This window comes from Phoca vitulina, unplaced genomic scaffold, assembly GCF_004348235.1.
Source record: "Phoca vitulina isolate PV1807 unplaced genomic scaffold, GSC_HSeal_1.0 scaffold10, whole genome shotgun sequence".
Taxonomy (NCBI): Eukaryota; Metazoa; Chordata; class Mammalia; order Carnivora; family Phocidae; genus Phoca; species Phoca vitulina.
Window position 1 is genome coordinate 18,267,169 of NW_022589713.1, and position 26,668 is coordinate 18,293,836.

Genomic DNA, 26,668 nt, shown 5'->3' on the forward strand with positions numbered 1-26,668 from the left:
GGGCACCTGGGTGGCTCAGTCGTTAAGCATCTGCCTTTGGTTCAGGTCATGATCCCGGAGTCCTGGGATCGAGTCCCACATCAGGCTCCCTGCTCAGCAGGAAGCCTGCTTCTCCCTCTCCCACTCCCCCTGCTTGTGTTCCTGCTCTCGCTGTCTCTGTCTGTCAAATAAATAAATAAAATCTTTAAAAAAAAATCTTTAAAAATAATAATAATAAAATAAAGTTATCTCATAAGGTTACTGTGATGATTAAAAAAGAAAATATAGGGGCACCTGGTTGGCTCAGTCGGTAGAGCATACAGCTCTTGATCTCAGTGTGGTAAGTTCAAGCCCCACGTTGGGTATAAATCTTACTTTAAAAGAAAGAAAGAGGGTGCCTAAGTGGTGCAGTTGGTTAAGAATCTGACTCTTGGTTTCTGCTCAGGTCATGATCTCAGGGTTGTGAGATCAAGCAAGCCCCGAGTCAGGCTCTGCACCCAGCTAGGAGTCTGCTTGGGATTCTCTCTCCCTCTCCCACTGCCCCTCCCCACCCCGCATGTGTACACTCTCTCTCTCTCAAATAAATAAATAAATCTTGAAAGAAAGAAAGAAAGAGAGAAAGGAAGGAAGAAAATACAGGTAGAACCCAGAGAAGAGTGCTCGGCAACTAGTAAGTTGCTAAATAAATGCTAGAAAAATAGTAAATGTAAACAATTGAGGGAAGAAACCACAACGGATGCTAAAAAGATTAGATGAAATGTTGTTCAGGAACAGGATGTCAGAATGGTGACCAAGGGTTACCTCATAGTTTACACACTAATTGCAAAAGGGGGAAGTGCCTTTACAATGGAGACATATAACAACCACCATCTAAACTCAGTCTTCAAACATAACAGGACCAGAGGTGGGACAACCTAACATTGATGTCCCTCCAGATAGAATGCAACATAAAGTACATCATCTTCAAAATATTTCTCACCAAAAAAGTTAACCTGACGCTAATCAAGCTAGAGAGCTGACTGAGTTGGCAGAAAATACAAAGAACAGAGGAAGAAGTTAAATAAGAGCAAGAAGAAACATTGAGATCGGTCCTGAACATGGAGACACTGTACAACTATCCTTGTCTCTTCAAAAATGTGGTGTCATGAAATAAAAAAGGTTGTGATGGAGTGGTTCTCTACTCCACATAGTCTTTTGGGAACCCAGACCTGCCCCCTCTGTGATGCTGCCATCCTTAACACGCCTCCTGTAGGGAAGGGAAAGGGGGCCTGGAGAATCTTACAGGGTGGCATTCAATAGGCCATCGCAGAGAGTGGTCCACATCAGCTTCCACTTGCATTTTTTTGACATAGCTTCACGTGGCCCCCATCTAACTGCAGGAAGGCTGGGAAATGTGGCTGGAAGCTTGAAAGAAGAAGAAAGGGATTTGGTGTGCATCTAGCCAGTCTCCCCACACAAACACCACCACTCCAGGATGCAGGTCTCAGCATGGCCTCTGCCAGGGAATCCTGAGCCATGCACGCCCTCAATCCCGTGCCCTTTCTCCATCTGAGATGGACCAGCAACCCAGTGTCCTCCTTTCTCACGTCATCCCCCATAGTCAGTCAGTCTAAACACCAATGTCTCCATCCTTACGTATCTCTAAATAGCCATCACCTCTGTGACTGCAACTGCCAGAGCTCAGGGCATCAGCTTCCCAGCTGGCCTCCTTCATGCAAGGCTCTTGTTCTCAGAGGATGTACATTCTTGTGTAAGGCTGAAAGTGAGAAAATAAATAAATAGACAAGATCTTTTTTTTATGGTTTATTTATTTGAGAGAAAGAGAAGGAGGGCATGTGCATGTGCTTGCACGAGTGGGAATGGGGGGCAGACAGAGAGAATCTTCAAGAAGACTCTCTGCTGAGTGCAGAGCCCCATCCCATGACCCATGAGATCATGACTTGAGCCAAAACCAAGAGCTGGACGCTTAACCGACTGAGCCACCCCAGCGCCCCATTCAATATAATTTAAGATAATGGTAGGTACTATGAAGGAACCAGAGGCTAAAATGATAAAGAATGGCTATTTGGGGTGGGGAGGAAGAGCTAATTTATACAGAGTGGTCAGTAAAAGTCACACTGAGGACGTAGCTGTGGTAGATAACATTACCCAGAATTATCCAGAAGAGCAATCTTTCCATTTCTGTATGAACCCTGATACTCCCTCTTCAAGTGGTAAAGTCCATGTTCCCTCCACTTAACCTTGGACAGGCCTTTTGACTTGCTGAACTAATAAAGTACAACAGAAGTGATGCTATGTGACTTCTGAGGTCAGGAAAGACAATTCAGTTTCCGCCTGAGTCTTTTGGGACACTTTCCTTGAAACCAAGCTACACGAACAACCAAGGCCCCCATGCTCCACCTTGGCTTAGCTCATGGACCACTGCCAGCGCCACCACGCCAGCCATGTGAGTGAGCCACCTTAGAAGCAGATCCCCACTCTTGGGTGATTTGCCCCATCTGAAGCTTCATGGAGCAAAAATGCATCTTTCCCATCAAACCCTGCCCAAATTACAGATATATAAACTAAATAAATGACTGCTATTTTGAAGCCACTGAGTTTTGGAAGGTTTCATTACAGAGCAACAGTACTGAGCTGAGGCCTAAATACTAAGGAGCCAGCCAGAAGGAAATCTTCATGGAGCATTTTAAGCATTGCCAACAACAAATCCTGTAGCGCTGAGACAGGACCAAGCTTGGCACACTGAAGGAAAAGACAAGGCCATGTGGCTGAGAGAGAGAGCAGTAGATGTGTGACTGAAGAGAAAGGAACGGAGCCACAGTGTGCAGAGTCTCAGGCACCATGGTAAGAAGTTAGAAATTAATCAGGGGCGCCTGGGTGGTGCAGTCGGTTAAGCAATCGACTCTTGATTTTGGCTCAGGTCATGATCTCAGGGTCATGGGATAGTGGGGGGTCTGCTTGAGATTCTCTTTCTCTCTCACTTTGCACCCCCCCCCCCGCCACAGTGCACACACACTCTTTCTCTCAAAGAAGAAGAAGAGGAAGAAGAAGAAGAAGTTAGAAATGAATCAAAAGTTCAAAAGTTCAGTGGGAGTTTTTGGGGCGATGTGAAAGGGGATGTGGCTCGTCCTTGGAAGATGGCTAGGGCTGCTGTGAGGAGGGTAGTCTGTGTCAGGACAAGAGCGAGCAGGAGGACCAGTGAACAGACACCGCACTTGGCCAAGATGAAGACGATTGTCCGTAAGTGGTGGAGAAAAGATAGATTCTGGGCATATTTTGTAGAGGCAACAGGCCTTGCTGATTGGAAGGATGAGGGGTGAGGGATAGGGAAAAATAGAGGCAAACTTCTAGCTTTTTCTCTCAAACAGCCAGGTGAATAACGGTGTTACTGTCTGGATGGGGAAGGCTGGAGGAAGAGCAAGTAGGGGTGGGGGAAACTTCCCTTTCCCTCAGGATGTCTGATTTCAATGTGGTTATTGAGATCAGCAAGCTGGTTAAATACTTCTTACTAAGCAGTTATGGGCAGGCGAGTACAGAGCATCTGGGTCTGATGGGAGTGGAAATTCTGATAACCGCTTGTGTTTTCTTAAGAACGCCTGGGTGGCTCAGTCAGTTGAGCGTCTGCCTTTGGCTCAGGTCATGATCTCAGGGTCCTGGGATCGAGTGCCGCATTGGGCTCCCTGCTCGGCAGGGGTTCTGCTTCTCCCTCTCCCACTCCCCCTGCTTGTGTTCCCTCTCTCGCTGTGTCTCTCTCTGTCAAACAAATAAATAAAAGCTTTAAAAAAAAAAAATTCCTTTCTGTTTTGGGCGCCTGGGTGGCTCAGTTGGTTGGGCGACTGCCTTTGGCTCAGGTCATTATCCTGGAGTCCCACATCGGGCTCCCTGCTCAGCAGGAAGTCTGCTTCTCCCTCTGGCCCTCCCCCCTCTCATGCTCTCTCTCTCTCAAATAAATAAATAAAATCTTTAAAAAAAAAAAAAAAAGAATTCCTTTCTGTTTTTTGTCTGCCTGTATAGCTTTAAGAACCTCCATGCAGACTGTGGTTGTTACGATTGCAGTGGCAAAGATCCCAGTTGGAAGCTGAAACACACCCAAAGGAGGAAATTGAACTCAACATGTAGGGGACCCAGCCAGGCACTTTCCCCAAACTATACTCCATTAACCAGTCTGGAAAAGAGCCCCTGGTGATAGAGACAAGGGAACCAGGCTTTAGGTGTTCACTGAAAGAATGACTAAAAAGAGTCAGGCCAAAGAACAATGAATGAGCTTCTGGAATGACTCTGAAAGCAGGCAGAAGACCTAAGCTGTCGGAAGCAGCTGCTGGATCTCCTATGGGGAGAGGGGGAAGGAGGGGAATGGGGTGGCCCAGGAGGAGAAGGAAGGATCCTAGGCCAGGCCACACCTCCATGCCTTCCTTACCTTGCCTCTCCAGTTCCAGGAGCTTGCCCAATCCACTCAATTCCCTCCCTCCACAGGATGCACCACCCCCAAAGCTCAGAAGGAAAACTGCTCTCTTCACCTGATGTTCAGCAAAGGTCATTCAACTGCCTGGACTTCTTGCAGATCACCTCACAGGATCCCAGGCTGGACTGGTCAGCGGAAGGAAGTGGGGTATCCAGCCAGGCTCTATACGGAGAAAGAATGGGCAATCACAACAGCAGAGTCAGGGCACTCAGTGCCCGGGAGCACCTTTGCTGATGCCCACTGAGTTCAAATGCCGCTAAATCCTCTCTCCTGTATTTGTCATGTTTGTTTCAACTTTCCCCATTGTCTCCATGAGCCCACAGTACTTGCTGCCCAAATATTACTTCTTCCCACTCTTTCTCCAAAATATGGCAAGGGGTCTCAAGTTTAACCATGAATCACCAGAGAGCCAATGATAACCCATACCTGGGCATTGCTCCATGTATGCATTCCATAATTATTTATTGAGCTCCTACCACGTGTGATTGTTAAGAAGGCTACTGCAGTGATCCAAGTGAAAGATAATGGAGACTTGGACCAGTATGGAGGTAATGAGAAGTGGTTGGATAGTAGATATATTTTGAAAGGTAGAGCCGACAGGATTCCCTGGTGGACGGGACATGAGGTATGAAGGGAAGGTTGCATGGGGCGCCTGGCTGGCTCAGTCAGGAGAGCATGCAATGTTTGATCTCAGGGTCATGAGTTTGAGCCCCATATTGGCCATAGAGTTTACTTAAATGAAAATCTTTTCTAAAAAAGAAGGATGGGGGCGCCTGGGTGGCTCAGTCATTAAGCGTCTGCCTTCAGCTCAGGTCATGATCCTGGGGTCCTGGGATTGAGTCCCACATCGGGCTCCCTGCTCAGTGTGAAGCCTGCTTCTCCCTCTCCCACTCCCCCTGCTTGTGTTCCCTCTCTAGCTGTCTCTGTCTGTGTGTCAAATAAATAAAATCTTAAAAATATAAAAATTAAAAATTAAAAAATTAAAAAAAAAAAAGAAGGATGCTTCCAAGTTTTTGGTCTCTGCATCTGAAAGGGTGGTATTGCCATTTTCTGCAATAGGAAAGACTGCAAGACAAGTAAATTGAAAGAACTAAATCAAGAGCTTGATTTGGGGACATATTAAATTTGAGATGCTTATTTAGACATTCCAGTGGTAATATTCAGATACCAATCCAGAGTTCCTGAGAAAGGTCCAGGCTGTAGGTAAAACATTTCGAAATCTTAGCCTGCCTTTCTCTGCTCATAAGCAAAAAGAAACATTGGAATGAGAGGGGGCCTACAGAATTTCAACCAATAAATATCAGGAAGCATAAGATTAACCAAGATAGGGGCGCTTGGGTGGCTCAGTTGATTGAGTGTCTGCCTTCGTCTCGGGCGATGATCCCAGGGTCCTGGGATCAAGCCCCACGTCGGGCTCCCTGCTCAGCAGGGAGCCTGCTTCTTCCTCTGCCTGCCACTCCCCCTGCTTGTGCTCTCTCTCTCTCTCTGTCAAATAAATAAATAAAATCTTAAAAAAAAAAAAAGATTAACCAAAATATCTAGAAATGTTGCAGTTGGGCATTGCCTGACAGAGCTGGAGAGTGACCTCTCTCAGAGCCTAAAGGGGCTGATATATCTAAGTGTGCTTTAGAGCTTCCAAGTTCCTAGGCAGATGGGCACCATCATTGACATGTCTACAGTGGGCAACCCTCTGGGGTGGGTCCCTTCTCTCTTCAGGAGCTTTGTAGTCTATTATTGAATAAACTTTACTATCACTCAATAAAAAATAAAAATAAAAAAAGTCTACAGTAGTCTCCTACCCCATAGAGACTAAAGTGGGAATATTCTTATCCCCCTAAAATGGAAATGGACCAATGGCCTTTCTAGATCCCTTCCCTCACGAGGTTAATATCACTATTAAAAACCAAATATCCTTTCCTCCCTCAGTAAACTTCCGTTTTCCTCCCTTTACTTTGGCTTACCCTTTTCCTATTCACAAAATAAAAGCTGCCATGCATATTAATGAAAACAAACGGTAGGGGGAAGGGAGAAGGGACTAGGGAAAGACCATATCTAGCAATAACCAACCTTAAATTTCTTATTAAGTGTATTTTTTTTAATTAATTTATTTATTTGAGAGAGAGAGAGCTCATGAGCGGGAGGGGCAGAAGGAGAGGGAGAGAGAATCTCAAGCAGGCTCCCTACTCAACACAGAGCCTGCTCGGGTTCCATCTCACAACCCTGAGATCATGACCTGAGCCGAAACCGAGAGTCAGGTGCCCCTGTGTGTATTTTTTTGAATTTTTAAAAATTTGTTGTGGGGCACCTGGATGGCTCAGAAAAGCATTCAACTCTTACTCTTGGGTTGTGAGTCCAAGCCCCACATTGGGTGTAGAGATTACTAAAGAAAATCTATAAATAAAAAAAATTTTTTTCAATTTGTTTTCAGATGTTTGCTGTCAGTGTAATTATTGTTCTTTTGTTAGCTATTTGTTTTTTCTCTCTGGATGTTTGGGTAGGTTTTTTTTTTTTGTCCCTTTGGGTTGATTTTTTTTTTTTTTTTTATAGACTTCATCTTTTAGAGTAGTCTTATTTTTTTTTAAAGATTTTATTTATTTATTTGACAGAGAAAGACACAGTGAGAGAGGGAACACAAGCAGGAGGAGTGAGAGAGGGAGAAGCAGGCTTCCCACTGAGCAGGGAGCCTGATGCGGGGCTCGATCCCAGCACCCTGGGATCATCGCCCAAGATGAAGGCAGACACTCAATCAACTGAGCCACCCAGATGCCCCCCCCCCTTTTTTTTTTTAAAGATTTAGAGTAGTCTTAGATTCATAGCAGAATTGAGTGGAAAATACAGAAAACTCTTATTTACCTCCTATGATATAATGATTTATAAGAAATATGTATTTGGTCATATATTTCTCAGATATATTTGGTCTTCCTCCACAGTTCCTGAAAATGCTACAGAGCCATAAAAGTGAAATGGGTATTTTATTATTGAAGGTGACTTTTGGACCCCACCTTAGGGAAGGTCTGATTGCTACATGGACAAACCATGGGATTAAATGATTGGAACTTTCAGTCCCATCCCGGACCTTCAGGGAGGAGGAAAGAGCTGGAGGTTGAATCAGCCAATGGCCAATGACTTTGTCAATCATGATTATGTAATGAAAACTTCATAAAAACCCAAGAGGACAGCTTTTTGGTCTTTTTTTTCCAAAGAGCTTTCACATTTGGGGAAAGCCTGGCCCCATGGCACGTGGGCATGTCCTCTGCAAGGACAGAAGCTCCTTTTTTGGGGACCTTGCCCTATGTATCTCTTCATCTGACTGTCGGTTCATATCCTTTCGTATCTTTTTCTTTATCATATCCTTTAACAAATTGGAAGACATAAGTAAGTATTTCCCTGAGTTCTGTGAGCCACTTTAGCAAATTAATCCAACCTAAGGAGGAGGTTGTTGGAATCTCCAGTCTGTAGCTAGAAGGTTAGAAGCACAGGTAATAGCCTGGAACTTGGAACTCGTGTCTGAAGTGGGAGGTGGGGGGAATCTTGTAGGACTGAACCTTTAACCTGTGGAATCTTATGTTATCTCTGGGTAGATAGTGTCAGAGTTGAGTTAAACTTTTGGACACCCTGCTGGTATCCAAGTATTGCCTGGTGTTTTGTGGGGGGGAACCCCTCCACATTGGGCCTGGGAACCCTAAAAGACCCCCTGACACCTAAACACAGACTCTATCAAACATCCCATACGAGAGTGGTACATTTGTTACAATCAATGAACCTATATTAACATTATTATCACTCAGAGTTCATCAGGATTCACTCTTGGTGTTGTACATTATATGGATTTGGACAAATGTATCCACCATTATAGGATCGTACAGAATAGTTTCACTCCTACAATTCCTGTGCTCCACCTATTCATTCTTCTCTCCCCAATAACCCCTGCCAATCACTGATCTTTTTAACTATCTCCACAGTTTTGCAGAATTTTTTTGCATTTTTCCAGAATGTCATATAGTACTTGAGATCACACAGTATGCTGCCTTTTCAAGATTAGCTTCTTTCACTTAGTAACATGCATTTAAGTTTCTAAGTTTCCTTCTCATCTTTTCATGTCTTGATAGCTCATTTCTTTTTAGCTCTGAATAGTTCATGTATTGATGTACATAGTTTGTTTACCCATTTCACCTACTGCCTTCAGTCATTGGTTGTTCATCTGAGTTGCTCTCTGGATACGTAGATACTTTTCTTTTTTTTTTTTTTTTTTTTGAGAGAAAGCAAGAGCAGGGAGGGAGAGCAACAGAGGGAGAGGGAGAGAGAGAATCCCAAGGAGGCTCCATGCCCAGCATGGAGTGCAACACAAGGCTCCATCTCATAACCTTGAGACCATGACCTAAGCTGAAATTAAGAGCTGGATGCTCAACTGACTGAGACACCCAGGAGCCCCTGGATACTTTTAATATAGTCTCCCTATCTTTGATCTCCTGTAGTTTCCCTAAAAAGAGTGTAGGGTAAATTTATTTTTATTTTTTTTATTTGTTTTTATTCCTAGGATTCATTCTGATTTCTGAATCAAAGGATTCATATTTTTCATCAATTCTGGGAAATTTCTCAGGTACTTTATCTTTGAATAATATCTCTTTTTCCATCTTCTCCATGCTTTTCTTCTAGAAACCAGTTGTCTGTATGTTAGACCTTCTCATTGCATCATTCCTATTTCCTAACATCTCTTTGTTTCTCTGTATTATATTCTGAATAATTTCTACAATCTATCTTCTAGTTTATTAACTCCCTCTAATTTGTTTTTTGACCTGTTCATTTAGTGTTTTAAATATTTTACTTATCCTGGGGCACCTGGGTGGCTCAGCCGGTTAAGCGTCTGCCTTCAGCTCAGGTTGTGATCCCAGGGTCCTGGGATCGAGCCCAGCATTGGGCTCCCTGCTCCACGGGGAGCCTGCTTCTCCCTCTGCCTCTCCCACTCTCTCTCTCTCTCTCTGCCTTTCATGAATAAATGAATAAAATCTTTAAAAAAAAGGCTTTAAATTTTTTACTTATTTTGAAGTATAGTTGAGATACAATGTTATATTTTATATTTTTTAATTGTAAAAAACATGTAACATAAAATCTACCACCCTATCCATTTTTAAGTGTACATTTCAGGAGTGTTAAGTATATTTACATTGTTGTGCAACCAATCCAGAACTTTTTCATCTTACAAAACAGAAACTCTGTACCCATGAAACAGCAACTCCCCATTTCCCTTCCCTCTGGTAACTAACCACCATTCAACTTTCTGTTTCTATGAATCTGACTCTTGTAGATACCACATGTAAGTGGGATCATACAGGGCACCTAGCTGGATCAGTGAGAGGAGCATGCAACGATTGATCTCAGGGTTGTGAGTTTGAGCCCCATGCTGGGTGTCAAGATTTCTAAAAAAATAAACATTTTTTTTAAGTGGGGGGGATCATACAGTTTTTGTCTTCTTGTAACTATCTTATTTCACATACCATAATGTTCTCAAAGTTCATCCATGTTGTAGCATGTAACAGAATTTCTTACTTTTTAAGGCTAATAATATTCCAGTGTATATGTATACCACATTTTGTTTATCCATTCATCCATCAATGGATACTGGGTCACATCTACATTTTAGCTTTTTTTTTTTTTAAGATTTTATGTATTTATTCATGAGAGACAGAGAGGGAGAGAGAGATGGGGGCAGAGACAAAGGGAGAGGGCGACTTGGGGCTCGATCCTACGACCCCAAGATCATGACCTGAGCCGAAGGCAGCTGCTTAACTGACTGAGCCACCAGGTGCCCCTACATTTTAGCTATTTTATTTATTTTTTTTTCAAAGATTTTTTATTTATTTATTTGAGAGCGAGAGAATGAGAGAGGGCAAGCACATGAGAGGGGGGAGGGTCAGAGAGAGAAGCAGACTCCCTGCCGAGCAGGGAGCCCGATGCGGGACTCGATCCAGGGACTCCAGGATCATGACCTGAGCCGAAGGCAGTCGCTTAACCAACTGAGCCACCCAGGCGCCCCATTTTAGCTATTTTAAATAATGCTGCTGTAAACATAAATGTGAAAGTATCTCAAGACCCTGCTTTCAATTTTGGGGGGTATATCCCTGAAAGTGGGATTGCTGGATCATATGGTAACTGCCATACTGTTTTCCACAGCACCTGTAACATCTTACATTCCCCCCAACAACACACAAAGCTTCCAATTTCTCCACTTCCTCATCAACACGTTATTTTCTGCATTTAGGGTTGCATGAGGTTTGTTTGGGGCAGAACAAAGCACGTTGTCCTGGATCAACAAACATAGACTCCTCAATTTTGAAGTTCCTCATTTTTGAGGGAAGTATCCAACCGCCCCACTTGTGCTTAATTATTCATTGTCCAACCGAAGATACCAGCTCCTGAATGGGGAGTTTCATGGGTGTGTGAGAATAAGGTGGGACAGTGTTTCCCCACAGCTTCTGGAGATCAGTCCCCAGGGAAACCTAAAAATAGAACTCTGAAGAAAAGTGGGGCAGGAAGGGGCTCCTGAGCAGCTGAGGACCACAGCTATTTCCTCAGGGTGACCGCAGACTAGCAAGCAGTTCCTTTGAACACATTTCCCTATCCCCTTCCCCTCCAAGGACAAGAATTCCTCTACCCTAGTTAGAGCATAGAAGTCTGCTGTGCCCATCTCGAGGATGATCCTAAGCAGAAAACATAGTCAGCCTTTGGAAAATGACGATTTTTATTTTTTGGAAAGAATGCTGCACTGGGCATCTGGAGCTCAGAATCCTGGGTTTCACCTCTGGTACTTTGGCTCAGAGGCTTTGCGATGTTAAAAAAACTTCCTCCAGGAATTTCCTTTTTCGGGGAATTCAACTAACTCATCTCCGGCACAATGGTTGCCACAGTTCTCTGAACACCTGTTCTGGTTCAACTGTACTTTTTGTTTTTTTTATCATCTTTATAGAGCTGTGAAAAATCCACCTTTATGAGAAGTTTTTGCATTACTTTGTGGTTCTTTGCACCACATCAAGCCAGGCAAAAACATGACTCTGTGTGATTCCCACTCAGGGAAGTATGTCAAAATGAAATGACTCTTGCTACGGTAGTGAGACTGCTGGATGGGAAGAAAGGTGTACAAGACACCAGTTTCTTTTTTAAAAGTTAGCTCAACATAAGGGGGTGCCTGACTGGCTCAGTTGGTAGAACATGCAACTCTCAATCTTGGGGTTGTGAGTTCTAGCCCCACGTTAAGCGTAGAGATTAAAAAAAAAAAATCAGGACAACATTATTATATTTCCTTTTCAATGGTAGTATTTATTTTTTATTTTTTCTTAAGACCCTCTTAATATATCATTTTTTTTTAAAAAGCTTTATTCATTTAAATAATCTCTACACTCAACATGGGGCTGGAACTCACAAACCGGAGATCAAGAGTTGCATGCTCTCTGACTGAGCCAGCCAGGTGCCCCCCATTCAATAGTAGTATTTAAACACAAATTCAAAATTATACAGTGTGTTCTTATAAATAATTTACTCAAGGGGCACATGGTTGGCTCAGTCGTTAAGTGTCTGCCTTCAGCTCAGGTCATGATCCCAGGGTCCTGGGATTGAACCCCACATAGGGCTCCCTGCTCAATGGGGAGCCTGCTTCTCCCTATCCTCTGTCCTTTCTCTCTGCTTGTGCTGGCTCTCTCTCACTCTCACAAATAAATAAATATAATCTTTAAAAAAATTAAATTTCATTTAATTTAAAAAATCCTTTAAAATATATTCAAATAAATAAATAAATACATACATACATACATAATCACTCATTCCCCCCTTTTTATCAGAGAGTAAAATGTGAAAGACCCTCCCACCTATTCTCTACCTACAATAATTTTTTTCTTTTTTTTCAAGATTTTATTTATTTATTTGAGAGAAAGATAGCAAGCAGTGGGGAGAGAGAGAAGTGGGTTTCCCGTGGAGCAGGGAGCCTGACATGGGGCTTGATCCCAGGGTCCTGGGATCATGACCTGAGCTGAAGGCAGATACTTAACTGACTGAGCCGCCCAGGCTCCCCTCCACCTACAATAATTCAGTGCGCATTGTTGTAGGCCAGGTTTCCCAGGAAATAGACATATTCACGTGCAGGTGGTTTATTGAGAACTATGTTCAGAAACAACATCTGGAAGGAATGAGAGAAGCGATAATAGGCAGTATCTTGGGGGAACTCTGAAGCTAGAATGGTCCTTCTGAACTGTCCCAATTTGGAGCAAAGGGAACATGTGTTTTTACTGCATAGTAACCAGTCATTGGATGCAACTAGTCCCCAGGGAGGGACTTAAACTTGGCAAAGCAGGTATAGGCAGCTGAGGGTAAAGCTTCTAAAGGCACTCTGCGTTAGCTGTCAGCAGGCAACATTCCTGGCAACCATCTGAAGTGCCTTGTCCTAAAAAAAAAAAAAAAGCATGTGGCTAACACCCCACAGTATCCAGGACACCCCTACACTCCTATTCCCTTCTCCAGAAACAAAAACCATGACATGTCTATATCCCTCCAGATTTATGTTTTTAAAACTCATATACATATATATTTTCATACACAGGTGTATATGTATAGACCTTTTCTTTTTTTACTTCAAGTAATTCATAAGGTATGCATTGTTCTATTGCTTTATTCACTTGTATTGGAGATCTTTCCATTCCAGTACAAATAACTCCCTTTTTTGTTAACAACTGCATAGTATTCCATATTGTGGATGTCCATTTCATCAAAGCTTTTTTTTTTACATCTATTGGAGTGATCATATAGTAATCCTCAAGCTTATCTAATTCCCAAGATGAAGTAAAAATGCATGAGCACAGCAAAGAACATTTTATTTATTTATTTATTTATTTATTTATTTATTTATTTATTTAGTAAGTAAAATCTATGCTCAACGTAGGGCTCAAACTCACAACTTCAAGATCAAGAGTTGCATACTCTACTGACTGGGCCAGCCAGGTGTCCCACAGCCAAGGACATTTTAAAAAATGATCAGTAATGGGGAGAGTTGCCATATCAGATAGTAAAAGGCAATAGTAATCGACACAATATGGTATCATTGCAGGAATACAAATAGATGAATGAAATGAATAGAAAATCTAATAACAGACTTCGTGTATATATAAAAATATACTTAGTTTCTGATAAAGGTGCAATGCAAGGAATTGGGCAACTGGTTATTTAGAAATTAAGTTACACTCTACCTCACACCTTATACAAAAATTGTAATATAAGGGGCACCTTGGTGGCTCATTTGGTTAAGCATCTGCCTTCTGCTCAGGTCATGATTCCAAGGTCCTGGGATTGAGCCCTGGGGTCAGGCTCTCTGCTCAGTGGGGAGACTGCTTCTCCCTCTCCCTCTGCCTATGGCTCCCCGTGCTTGTGCTCTTTCTCTGTCAAATAAATAAATAAATCTTTTAAAAAATTTTTAAAAAGGGGCACCTGGGTAGCTCAGTCGTTATGCATCTAGCTTTGGCTCAGGTCATGATCCCAGGGTCCTGGGATCGAGCCCCACGTCGGGCTCCCTGCTCAGCGGGAAGCCTGCTTCTCCCTCTTCCACTCCCCCTGCTTGTGTTCCCTCTCTCATTGTGTCTCTCTCTGTCAAATACATAAATAAAATCTTTTAAAAAAATCATAGTACTAAAAAAACATAAAACTATCAGAGGAAAATATGAGACTATTACCATAAACTCAGTTTATTAATGGAAACTTTTCCTAAGCATGAAATGAAACCCAGAAACCATGAAGGAAGAATTTGAGTTTTATTGCATAAAATTCAAAAACTTCTATGGGACTAAACACACAAAACAAAAAACAATATTATAAGACAAGTGATAATTAGGAAAATATATTTGAAGTGCAGACAATCAAGGCCCCTGGGTGTCTCAGTCAGTTAAGCATTGGACTCTTGATTTCAGCTCAGGTCATGATCTTAGGGATGTGAGATCCAGCTGGGTCAGCTCTGAGCTGGGTGTGGAGCCTGCCTAAGATTCTCCCCTCTCCTTCTTGTCCCTCTCCCTCCCTGCCCCTCCCCCCCCCCCGCCCTCGCTCAACAATGCTCTCTCTCTAAAAAGAAAAAAAAAAGAAGTGCATATAATCATCCAAATCACTAAAACACAGGATATATAATCAATAAAGAAGAGACAGTGACAAATCATAACAAATAATAAAGATGTAATTTATAGAGGAGATCTAAACATCCAATATGGATGTAAAAAGTTACTTATCCTTACTAGTAATCACAAAAATGTGAATTAAAGCAACAAAATACAAAGGTAGGGAGAGAGAATTATCAAGAACTTAAATATCAAGGGTGCCTGGCTGGCTCAGTCAGAAGAGCATTTGACTCTTAATCTTAGGATTTTGAGTTCCAGCCCCGTATTGGGTGTAGAGATTACTTAAAAATAAACAAACTTGAAAAAAATACACATGTATACAGGGAAATGCATGCAATAATCTTGAATGCAGTATAGTTTCTAATTGCAAAAGATTTGGAATGACCTAAATATCCATTAGTTTAGTCAAATACATTCATGCTATAAAATATTAAACAGCAATTAATTGTTTAATATTTTAAAAAATATTTTATTTGAGAGAGAGAGAGTACGCTCGAGCGAAAGAGAGCACGAGTGGGGGTGGGGGGGAGGGGGAGAGGGAGGAGAGGGAGCCCGATGCAGGGCTCGATCCCAGGACTCTGGGATCATGAGCTGAGCGGAAGCCAGATGCTTAACCAACTGAGCCACCCAGGCGCCCTATTTCTAAGTTATTTTTAAGATTTATTTATTTGAGGGGGGAGGGGCAGAGGGAGAGGGAGGGAGAGAATGTCAAGCAGACTCCCTGCTGAGCACCAAGCCGGTTGCTCAATCTCACCACCTAGACATCAGCACCTGAGCCAAAATAGAGAGTCCGAAGCTTCAGCAGCTGAGCCACCCCTAAACAGCAATTTAAAAGAATGAGATAGAGCTGACACTGAAAAGTCTCCGCAATACATGCACAGTATTGATGTAGTTTTGGAGTGTTGCTGGGATTCAGAGCCCATGGCCAAGAAAGAATTCTTGAGCCGTCTTTGGTGTAAAAAAGTGTTTTTATGAAAGCACGGGACAGGACCCGTGGGCATAAAGAGCTGTACTGGGGTCATGAGGTGTGGCCCATTATATACTTTCAAGTTGGGAGGGGGCTAGGGATAGAGTAAGCCTCCCAGGTATTTTGGAAACAAGGTTTTCAGGACCTTGAGGGGGCTAGCTATTGTTAGGAAAAGGTCATTTATTACTGTTTAGTAAAAACTCAGTCAGGAGACTCTTCAGATGTGTATCAGTGGGCCATATGCTTGGGGGATGATTGCCAACATATATCTTGGGGGGTAGAGATAAAGGAAGTTTCCAAAGGAACTTTTACACATTAAAGTAGACTTACAGGATCCTGGGGGTTGGGCTAAGATTGCCTTTTGCCCTCAGCAAAGTGTTAACATTGAGGCAGCCTGTTACTTTGCCTGTTTCAAGGACCCATCAAGGAGCTATAGGTAGGGGCGCCTGGGTGGCTCAGATGGTTGGGCGTCTGCCTTTGGCTCAGGTCATGATCCCAGGGTTCTGGGATTGAGTCCCGCATCGGGCTCCCTGCTAGGCGGGGAGCCTGCTTCTCCCTCTGCCTCTGCCTCTCTCTCTCTCTCTCTCTGACTTTCATGAATAAATAAATAAAACATTTTTTAAAAATTATAAAAAAAAAAAGGAGCTATAGGTAATGAGGAAATTTAATTTTTCTTTTGCCTTTATTTCCCACATCAGTATTAAGAAAAAAAACCTGATCATATTAAAACACAATTTCAGGGGTGCCTGGGTGGCTCAGTCTGTTAAGCATCTGCCTTCGGCTCAGGTCATGATCCCAGGGTCCTGGGATCAAGCCCCACATTGGGCTCCCTGCTCAGCGGGAAACCTGCTTCTCCTTCTCCCTCTGCCTGCCACTCCACCTGCTTGTGCTCTATCTCTCTGTCAAATAAATGAAATCTTAAAAATAAATAAATAAATAAAATACAACACAATTTCAAAAAGGGAAAGGCAATACTGGGACTCCAGGATCATGACCTGAGCCAAAGGCAGATGCTTAACGACTGAGCCACTCGGGTGCCCCTAAAGTTAATATTTTCACTCAGGTTCTGCTTCTGGGTGAAAGTCAAAGCCACTTGCTCAGGAAGGACTCTCCCCTGCTGATCACTAAGCCAGAAACTCCAGATCCTAGCCCCAAGGCACAGGAATGGCTTAGCCACTACCACCTGGTGTGATGAGCTTGGACCACTTCAGGTCACATGGTAAGCTAAAGGTACACTGAGGTGCAGGGCTGAGGGCTGGGGGATTGGACTAGGAGGCTGAGGAGCCTGAGTACGGCTGACGAGGTCGTTGGAAAGAACTGCTCAAACACAATAAAGGAAGTATAGCCAAGGTGAGGCTCCGCGCAGACTGAACTTTGCTCCCTTCAGCTGAGTTGCAGGGCAGCCTGAGTTGGAAAGAGGGAGTTTCTGCTAAGGTGCTTTCTGCAATGGGGAGACCTTACACTTGAGCCGGGTTCAACGGGGAGAGTGTTTACCTAGACCTCAAGAGTAAATCCACACTTGTGGTTTACAAAGGACCCTTGAAAAAGGCTCCTTTAGACTTAATGACCAGCAGGAGCAGGTCAAGCATGGGCGTGGGTCTTAGCCAGGAAACTGCTCAAGGCATCCTTTGGACCCCAGCTGCACCTTCCGGAAGAACTGCGGTGTGCAGAACCCGCATGTGGGTGAGCGGGTCCTGGCATTATGGGGGATGGGAGGCAGGCCACCAGTTGCATTAGCATTTGAATATAATCTACTTGTAACCCTGCACAGTATGGGATAAGAATCTATGGGTAGGTTTATAATCAGAGGAAATAAACATTTAGTATCCAAGAGACAAGAAGGAGGCAAAAGAACTGATGACAGAACGGAAAAGGAAAGTTACCAAGATTGTGAAGTGTTTTAACATCTCTTTCCAGTAACCATTTTGCAATATATATATATCAGATAATGATGTTGTACACTTTATTTTTCTTAGGTTTATACTTTAAATGAATACAATATTATATATCAATTATATCCCAATAAAACTTGGAAAAAATTTTAAATGCCATTCCTTTCTATAAAGTAAAATGGTCCTCTGCCGCCCTCCCAATCTAGACCCTAAAAGATTTTAGCAGTTCCTTTCGTAAACACACTTGCTGATTTGTAAATGAACACTACTGCGGTAAGGCTGTCTCTGGCATGGCCAAAGTCTTCAGGATTCAGGTCTGTACCTACCACCTTTTTATTTCTCCAGCTCTTCCATCACAGTGAGTAGCTTCATAAATGTGGTCGATGGCAAAGCTGTTGAGTTTCTGTTGTCAGTTCTGATAATTCTCCCCCATGGAGTGGGGAAAAGGCACAAATAATCCAAAAATAATCGACCCCATGAATATATACATATAATTTTTTTTAGGTAAGCTCTATGCCCAACGTGGGGCTCAAGAGTGGCATGCTAGCCAGGTGCCCCTCCATGAATATATTTTATTTTGAAGTATATTGTGATAATTTTATGATAAATTAGCCTTTTTTAAAAAAGATTTTATTCAGGAGGGTGGGGGGAGGGGTTAGCCCGGTGATGGGTATTAAAGAGGGCACGTACTGCATGGAGCACCGGGTGTTATACGCAAACAATGAATCATGGAACACTACATCAAAAACTAATGATGTAGGGGCACCTGGGTGGCTCAGTCGGTTAAGCGGCTGCCTTCGGCTCAGGTCATGATCCTGGGGTCTTGGGATCGAGCCCCGCGTCTGGCTCCCTGCTCGGCGGAGAGCCTGCTTCTCCCTCTCCCTCTGCCTGCCACTCCCCCTGCTTGTGTTCTCTCTCTCTGTCAAATAAATAAAATCTTAAAAAAAAATAAAAAATAAAAAATAAAACTAATGATGTAATGCATGGTGACTAACATAACATAATAAAATAACGTTAAAAAAAGATTTTATTCATTCGAGAGAGAAAGAGAGAGCAGGAGCAGGGGGAGGGGGAGGGGTAGAAAGAGAAGCGGACTCCCCGCTGAGCAGGGAGCCCAACTCCGGGCTTGATCCCAGGACCCTGAGATCAGGACCTGAGCCAAAGACAAATGCTTAACCAACTGAGCTACCCAGTCGCCCCTAAATTAGCCTTTATTAGTAATCCCCAGCATGAATTAATTAGTTGATCCGGGAATCTGTCTTCTCACTAAAGAACCTGTAAGTGTCGGGGCGCCTGGGTGGCTCGGTTGTTAAGTGTCTGCCTTCGGCTCAGGTCATGGTCCCAGGGTCCTGGGATCGAGCCCCGCATCGGGCTCCCTGCTCAGTGGGAGGCCTGCTTCTCCCTCTCCCACTCCCTCGCTTGTGTCCCCTCTCTCGCTGTGTCTCTCTCTGTGTCTCTCTCTGTCTCTCTGTCGAATAAATAAATAAACTCTTTAAAAAAAAAAAAAAAAAGAACCTGTAAGTGTCCCTAGAAGATCCTTCCCATAGAAACTTCCTCTCACTGCCCACATGGTGCATGTGACCTAACGTGTGCCAATCAAATGCTCTCTTTTAGGGCTTTGACATTTGAGCAAACTGAGATGAGGGGTATGACCTTTGATCTCAGTGAGCTAAGAAAATGGGGTAGAGCTCTAAAGACAAAGGGAACTTACTGTTCACATGGTAGATTCAAAAAGGGATACTATGATTCAGTTCCTTCATTACATTATTCATTTAACAAACATTTACTGAGCATGCATTGTGTCCCAGGCACTGTACGAGATGCTTGCACATATTCATTTCATTTAACAGATGAGGACAAATTCAGAAACCTTCAAGAAATTTGCCCAAGGTCACACAGTCAGACTAAAAGAGCTAGGTTTTGGGGAGCCTGCCTGGTTTGTTTGGAAGAGCATGCAACTCTTAATCTCAGGATTGCGAGTTCAAGCCCCACGTTGGGTGTAGAAATTACTTTAAAAATAAATAAGTAAATAAATAAATAAACCTTAAAAATAAAAATAAAATAAAAGGGCTAGGTTTCAAACCCCTTTGTCCTGACTCCATATCTGGTGCTTTATTTACTACTCCTCATTTGACTCCAAGACTTGCCCACATCCAGTTTTAGGGTAAATTGAAAGAGAGGGGCGCCTGGGTGGCTCAGTCGTTAAGCGTCTGCCTTCGGCTCAGGTCATGATCCCAGGGTCCTGGGATCCAGCCCCGCATCAGGCTCCCTGCTCCGTGGGAAGCCTGCTTCTCCCTCTCCCACTCCCCCTGCTTGTGTTCCCTCTCTCGCTGTCTCTCTCTCTCTCTGTCAAATAAATAAATAAAATCTTAAAAAAAAAATTTTTGAAAGAGAAAAAAAAACATTATTTTTAAACAGATGACGCTGACTTAAAAAGTAGAATTAACTTTGTTTCAACAAAGTGAGTACTAAAACTTATTTACAGTCCCTGAGAACAGATCACTGGGCAGAGCCTAGAAGGGAAGATTTCTTAAGAGAAAATGGGTGAGGACAAACACACACCAACACACAGAGAACAGAATTCTCCCTAGATCAGAAAGGATGAAGTTCAAATAGCCAAAAGAAAGCTGATGGTTTAGGTGTTTGGAATGAATAAGTAAACAGTCCGACTCTTGGTTACAGGTGAAAGAAACCCAACTCAACTAGCTTAGACAACCACAGAAAGAGCCTCAAGGGCAAGTGCAACTAACACTGGCTCTCTCTCTTCCTCTTCTTCTTTCTCTTGTCTGTACATCTCTCTACATGTCAACTCCATTCTCCCTCAGACAAGTTCCTACAAGTGAATTCAAGAATAGCTGTTGGCAGTTTCCAGACCGCATCTCCCAACTACCCCACCCAAGAACTTCACTCCTTCTCTTAGTGCCAATTCAAACATCCTGTGCAGGACAGGGGGCTTAGAGAGGGGGGAGGGAAAGGTAGCCAGCGGCTTTGATTATCCAGAAGAAATGGGAAGATGGGAACAGGCAATTAAACAGTTAAATGTCCTCCACATGGAAGTCTAATTTTCACCGGCCTCTGTTCTTTCTCGTTATAATTGCATCGTTTCCACAAATTTAGGAATGATATGGATAAAACAGGAGGTTAATGAGCTCAACTATATCTTTCATGTATATTAACAGCATCATTATTTTCATTTATGGATATATTCTATTGATTAGCTTTTATGCCTATTAGTTCTTGATGGAATGTGACACACGGAAATTTGAGTATGCTGATCGTGTCTGATAATCACTATAGATATTTTGGTACATTTTTTTCTTTTTACATGGACTCATCTTCTATTTCTGTTATGTTAACAAGAGTAATTCCAAAGACTTAAATATAGCATTTCAGAATTGAGCATTGTGTACCCCACTAGATAGATTCAAATCAACGTTTGCTTGCAAAAGAATTCACTAGAGCCCTAGATTTGCATTGTTTTTCTCACTTAGCATAGAAAAAAAAAAAAAAGGAGGGGAGCCCAAACTGGGGTAGAGGGCCTGGATTGACTCCCTGCCTTATCACACACCCTGTGACCTTGGGCAGGTCCTTTAGTCATTTAAGTTTTTGTGTCATTCTCTCTGAAATGGATAACATTTCCTATTTAGCAGGAGTATTAGGAGGAGTAGAGATAACAGATGCCTAGCACAAGGTATGGGAGGCTCAATAAATGGTGTTTATTGATTTTGGCCAAACCCACATCCTGCAGATACCATGAGAAATTTATGCCAGGTTGGGAAGACTCAGCCATGCTCCACTACACATTTGCTGCCCAAGTTACACAGAAAGCAATCACCAGTTTACAGGGATCTTTCCTACACAGCCCTACACAGCTCATGGTCCATTCGATCTTCCTATTCCTCTGCCATGGGACATATCTGACATGGTTAACTCAGACCACGAACTCCCACATTGTTCACATGTTTCACCATCGGTTGCCAAACTGACCTCATTTCCTGCCAAGCTAACTTCATTTCCGTTTTTGATAGGGTTACTAAACTGGATGGGTTCCGAGAATACTGCTGACACGGTATATCTGGATTCTGCAAAGGGGATGATAAGGTCCCGTGGTCTCTCTGTGGCCAGGATGGCCAAAAAAAGTAATAGACAGGGTAGATAGCAGAAGTCATAACTTCTATGAAGCACATTCACTCATTCACACAGCAAACAATTATTGAGGGCCTGTGTGGGGCACTAGCGACAGGAGAGAACAAAACAGACAAGAATTTCGGAGCTTACATTCTAGTGGTGGGGAAAGAGACAACGAACACACAAATCATCTGGAAATTTCTAAAGCTGATAAGTGTTACCAAGAGAATAGCATGACTTGGGGCAGAAGAGGGGTGCTCCTTTAGGTGTAATAGTCTAGTGATCTAAAGACTGAGGAGCAGGGGTGCCTGGCTGGCTCAGTTGGTGGGGCACACAACTTCTGATTTGGGGATTGTAAGTTCAAGGCCCATCCTGGATGTAGAGCTTACATTTATTTTTTTTTTATTTTTTATTTTTTTTAAAGATTTTATTTATTTATTTATTGGAGAGCGAGCGAGAGAGAAACAGCATGAGAGAGGAGAGGGTCAGAGGGAGAAGCAGGCTCCCCGCTGAGCCAGGAGCCCGATGTGGGACTCGATCCCAGGATCCTGGGATCATGACCTGAGTCGAAGGCAGTCGCTTAACCAACTGAGCCACCCAGGTGCCCTAGAGCTTACATTTAAAAAAAAAAAAAAGATGAAGAATGAGGAGCCAACTGTGTGAACTTCTGGAGCTATAGCACTCTAGGCAGAGGCAAATGCAAAGCCCCTTTTAGAGAATGTGTTTGGGGGACACCTGCGTGGCTCAGTGGGTTAAGCGACTGCCTTTGGGCTCAGGTCATGATCCCAGAGTGCTGGGATCGAGTCCTACATGGGCCTCCCTGCTCAGCAGGGAGTCTGCTTCTCCCTCTGCCTCTACTCTTCCTCCCCGCTCATTCTCTCTCTCTCTCTCTCTCTCTGACAAATAAATAAAATCTTTCAAAAAAAAAGAGAGAGAGAATGTGTTTAGTATATTTAAGGTCTAGGGAAGAAAAGCAGGTCCTGGAAGCTCAAATGAAGTGAGAGAGGCACAGATGGGCAAGGAGTGGACCCTCTTGTGAAGAGCCTCCCAGATGATGTTCCCCAAGGAATTTCACATGACCCCCAGCTATTGATCCTGTCAGCCCTCCACTAGGCAGAAGCAGGACTGGGGCAACCTGATTCCCTCCCTACCACCATCACCTTGGACTTCAAAAAGTTCCATCTACTTACCTGTGTTCTGTGCACATATTATAATTTCCTTTGTGTTCCATGATTTGGAAAGTTGAGAAATGCTAATGTAAGTTTTTGTAAATCATGTTAAACACTTTACATTTTAACTCCTATATAGTTTCAAGGGACAAAATTAGAACCATTGCCTAAAAAAGACACAGAAAGACATGCACTTCAAAACACGGAGGAACTTTAAAAATTAGCAGAACCATCCAATGATGGAATAAGTTGCCTCAAAAAATAGTCTGGTAGGAGGAAGAAAATATACATATTAGATAGGAAGACTCAATATTATAAAGATGTCAATTCACAATAAATTATCTATACATTTAACATAACCAGGATTAAAACATCAAGTTTTGGGGGGGGCACCTGGGTGGCTCAGTTGGTTGGGTGTCCAACTCTTGATTTTGGTTCAGATCCTGATCTCAGGGTCATGAGATCAAGCTTCACATCTGGATCCCCACTCAATGGGGATTCTGCTTGGGATTCTCTCTCTCCTCTTCCTCTGTCCCTCACCCCACCCTCTTTCTCTCTCTCTCAAATAAATAAATAAATCTTTAAAAAATAAATAAAATAAAGATAGTATTCTGGGGGTGGGGCTCCTGGCTGGTTCAGTCCATAGAGCATGCCACTCTTTAATCTCAGGGTGGTGAGTTCAAGTCCCACAGTGGATGTGGAGCCTACTTAGAAAAAAAAAATAGTATTCTAAATCAGTTGGGAAAAGATGGATTATTCAATGAAGGGTTTGGGAACACTGAAGAGCAACCTGGAATAAAATTGGATCACTGCCTTGTTCTTTATAGCAAAATAAATTCTAGCCAGAGGAAAGGCTGAAATGTGAAAAGTGAAAGAAAAAAAGTACCAGAAGAAAACACCACAGAATATATATATATATATATATATATTATATATATAATCTTGCTGTGGACAAGCCTTCCTCACAATGGTAAAACACTCAAATAAATAAATAAATAAAACAAGAAGCTCTAGAAGAAAGTACTAATAAACCCCGGCTTTATTAAACTATGATTGAAAATCAAAATTGTGTGTATTTAAGGTATACAATGTGATATTTTGATATACATATACATTGTTAAATGATTACCACAATCAAGCCAATTAACATATTCATCATGTCATCTAATTACCCTTTTTTTGGTGGTGGTGAGAACCCTTGAGATCTACTCTCAGCAGATTTCAAGTATACAATACATTATTATGAACTCTAGTCACCATGGTATACATTAGGTCTCCAGAACTTATAGCTGAAAATTTGTACCCTTTGACCAACGTCACCCCATTTCTCCCACTCTCAGTCTCTGGTAATCACCATTCTTTAAAAAAAAAAAAGATTTTAGGGGCGCCTGGGTGGCTCAGTCAGTTAAGTGTCTGCCTTCGGCTCAGGTCATGATCCTGGGGTCCTGGGATCGAGTCCCACATCAGGCTCCCTACTCAGTGGGGAGCCCGCTTCTCTCTCTCCCTCTGCCTGCTGCCCCCCCTGCTTGTGCACTCTCTCTCTGTCAAATCAATAAATAAGATGTTTTAAAAAACAAATAAATAGGGCGCCTGGGTGGCTCAGTTGGTTGGGCGACTGCCTTCGGCTCAGGTCATGATCCTGGAGACCCAGGATCGAGTCCGGCATCGGGATCCCTGCTCAGCGGGGAGTCTGCTTCTGCCTCTGACCCTCCCCCCTCTCATGTGCTCTCTCTCTCTCATTCTCTCTCTCAAATAAATAAATAAAATCTTAAAAAAAAAAGCAAATAAATAAAAATTTAAAAAATTTTTAAAGATTTTAGTTTTATTTTTTAAAAGATTTATTTATTTATTTATTTATTTATTTATTTATTTATTTACTTAAGAGAGCCCTCACCAGGGGGAGGGGCAGAGGCAGAGGAAGAGAATCTCAAGCAGACTACTAGAGTGTGGAGCCTGACACAGGGCTTGATCTCAAGACCCTGAGATCATGACCCAAACTGAAACCAAGAATCCGACGCTTAACTTACTGCACCACCCAGGCGCCCCAAAGATTTTATTTTTTTTAAAGCAATCTCTACACCCAACCTGGGGCTCGAACCCACATCCCTGAGATCAAGAGTTGCACACTCCACTGACTGAGCCAGCCAGGCGCTCCTCACCATTCTTATCTCTGTTACTATGTGCTCCACTTTACAGATTCCATATATAGGTAAGATCATGTAGTATTTGTCTTTTTATGTTAAATTAAGCATATTAAAAATATACACATTACAGAGACACCTGGGTGGTTCAGTTAGGTGTCCAACTCTTGAACTCAGCTCAGGTTTTGATCTTAGGGTCTTGAGTTCAAGCCCTGTGTTGGGCTCCAACACATGGAGCCCACTTATACACACACACACACACACACACGATATGTTTTATATATATAAAATATATATATACATTTAAAGTCTAAATATTGACAAGAAAAGCAACAAAAAGAAGAAAACATATAGGTAAAGGATATAAACAGACCACACACAGAAAAATAAATACAAATGGCCCTCATTTATATGAAAGGATGCTCAACTTCATTCATAATAAAAAGAAGTACAAATGAAAACAGCTAGGGGTAATTATTTTTGATCTAGCAAATTGGCAAAAGTTTTTTTTTTTAAGATTTTATTTATTTGGGGGGGCGCCTGGGTGGCTCAGTCGGTTGAGCGGCTGCCTTCGGCTCGGGTCGTGATCCCGGAATCCTGGGATTGAGCCCCACGTCGGGCTCCCTGCTCAGTGGAGAGCCTGCTTCTCCCTCTCCCTCTGCCTGCCTCTCTGCCGACTTGTGCGCTCTCTCTCTCTCTCTCTCTCTGTCAAATAAATAAATAAAATCTTTAAAAAAAAAAAAGATTTTATTTATTTGGGGCGCCTGGGTGGCTCAGTCGTTAAGCGACTGCCTTCGGCTCAGGTCATGATCCCAGGGTCCTGGGATCGAGCCCCGCATCGGGCTCCCTGCTCTGCGGGAAGCCTGCTTCTCCCTCTCCCACTCCCCCTGCCTGTGTTCCCTCTCTCGCTGTGTCTGTCTCTGTCAAATAAATAAATAAAATCTTAAAAAAAACCACACACAAAAATAAGCACACAAGTGAGTACAGACATTCTGTTTAGAGTAATGAAAAAATTTTGGAAATGGTGCTGGTTGTACAACATTGTGGTTTTCATTAGTGTCATTGTATTTGTATATTTTATTTTTTTTTTTTTTTAAAGATTTTATTTATTTATTTGAGAGAGAGAGAATGAGAGACAGCACGAGAGGGAAGAGGGTCAGAGGGAGAAGCAGACCCCCTGCTGAGCAGGGAGCCCGATGCGGGACTCGATCCCGGGACTCCAGGATCATGACCTGAGCCGAAGGCAGTCGCTTAACCAACTGAGCCACCCAGGCGCCCTGTATTTGTATATTTTAAAACAGTTAAGGGGTGCCTGGCTGGCTCAGTCGGTAGAGCACGTGACTCTTGATCTCAGGGTTGTGAGTCTGAGCCCCAACGCTGCGTTGGGTGTCAAGACTATTTACAAATAAAATCTTTAGAGAAAAAAACAGTCAAGATGGCAAATTTCATGATGTGTATATCTTGCCTCAAAACAAACATAAAACCATCTAATCAAAGTCACCTATCACAAACTTCCTCCCCCAAAAGGGGCTCTTTCTCTGACATGCTGTTCCAGGGGCTGCTCAGCCACCTTGAACGGGCAGCTCACAGAGCGGGCCAATATGTGCTCTGGGTCATTTTCTGTTTCCACGCAGACTTAGGCTGAGTGATGGAACCTGATCCTGCTATCCTTTCAACTGCCTCGAAATGTCAGGATGGGGTGGTGGACCTTACCTTCCTCAAAGAAATCAGCCCACAGTTGGCCCGAGCCCCACACCGCTCCTCACACTCTCCCATGAGGCATCAAGG

At 43.0% G+C, this 26,668-nt stretch overlaps 1 long non-coding RNA gene across 1 annotated transcript; it reads right to left on the reverse strand.

The window, feature by feature from the left end:
- Positions 1–1,076: 1,076 nt before the first annotated feature.
- Positions 1,077–26,668, reverse strand: LOC116635285. The gene is made up of 3 exons (XR_004300128.1): positions 26,594–26,668; positions 4,497–4,603; positions 1,077–1,735 (listed from the first exon to the last, which is right to left on the reverse strand). It is a non-coding gene; the product is annotated as an uncharacterized LOC116635285 (long non-coding RNA).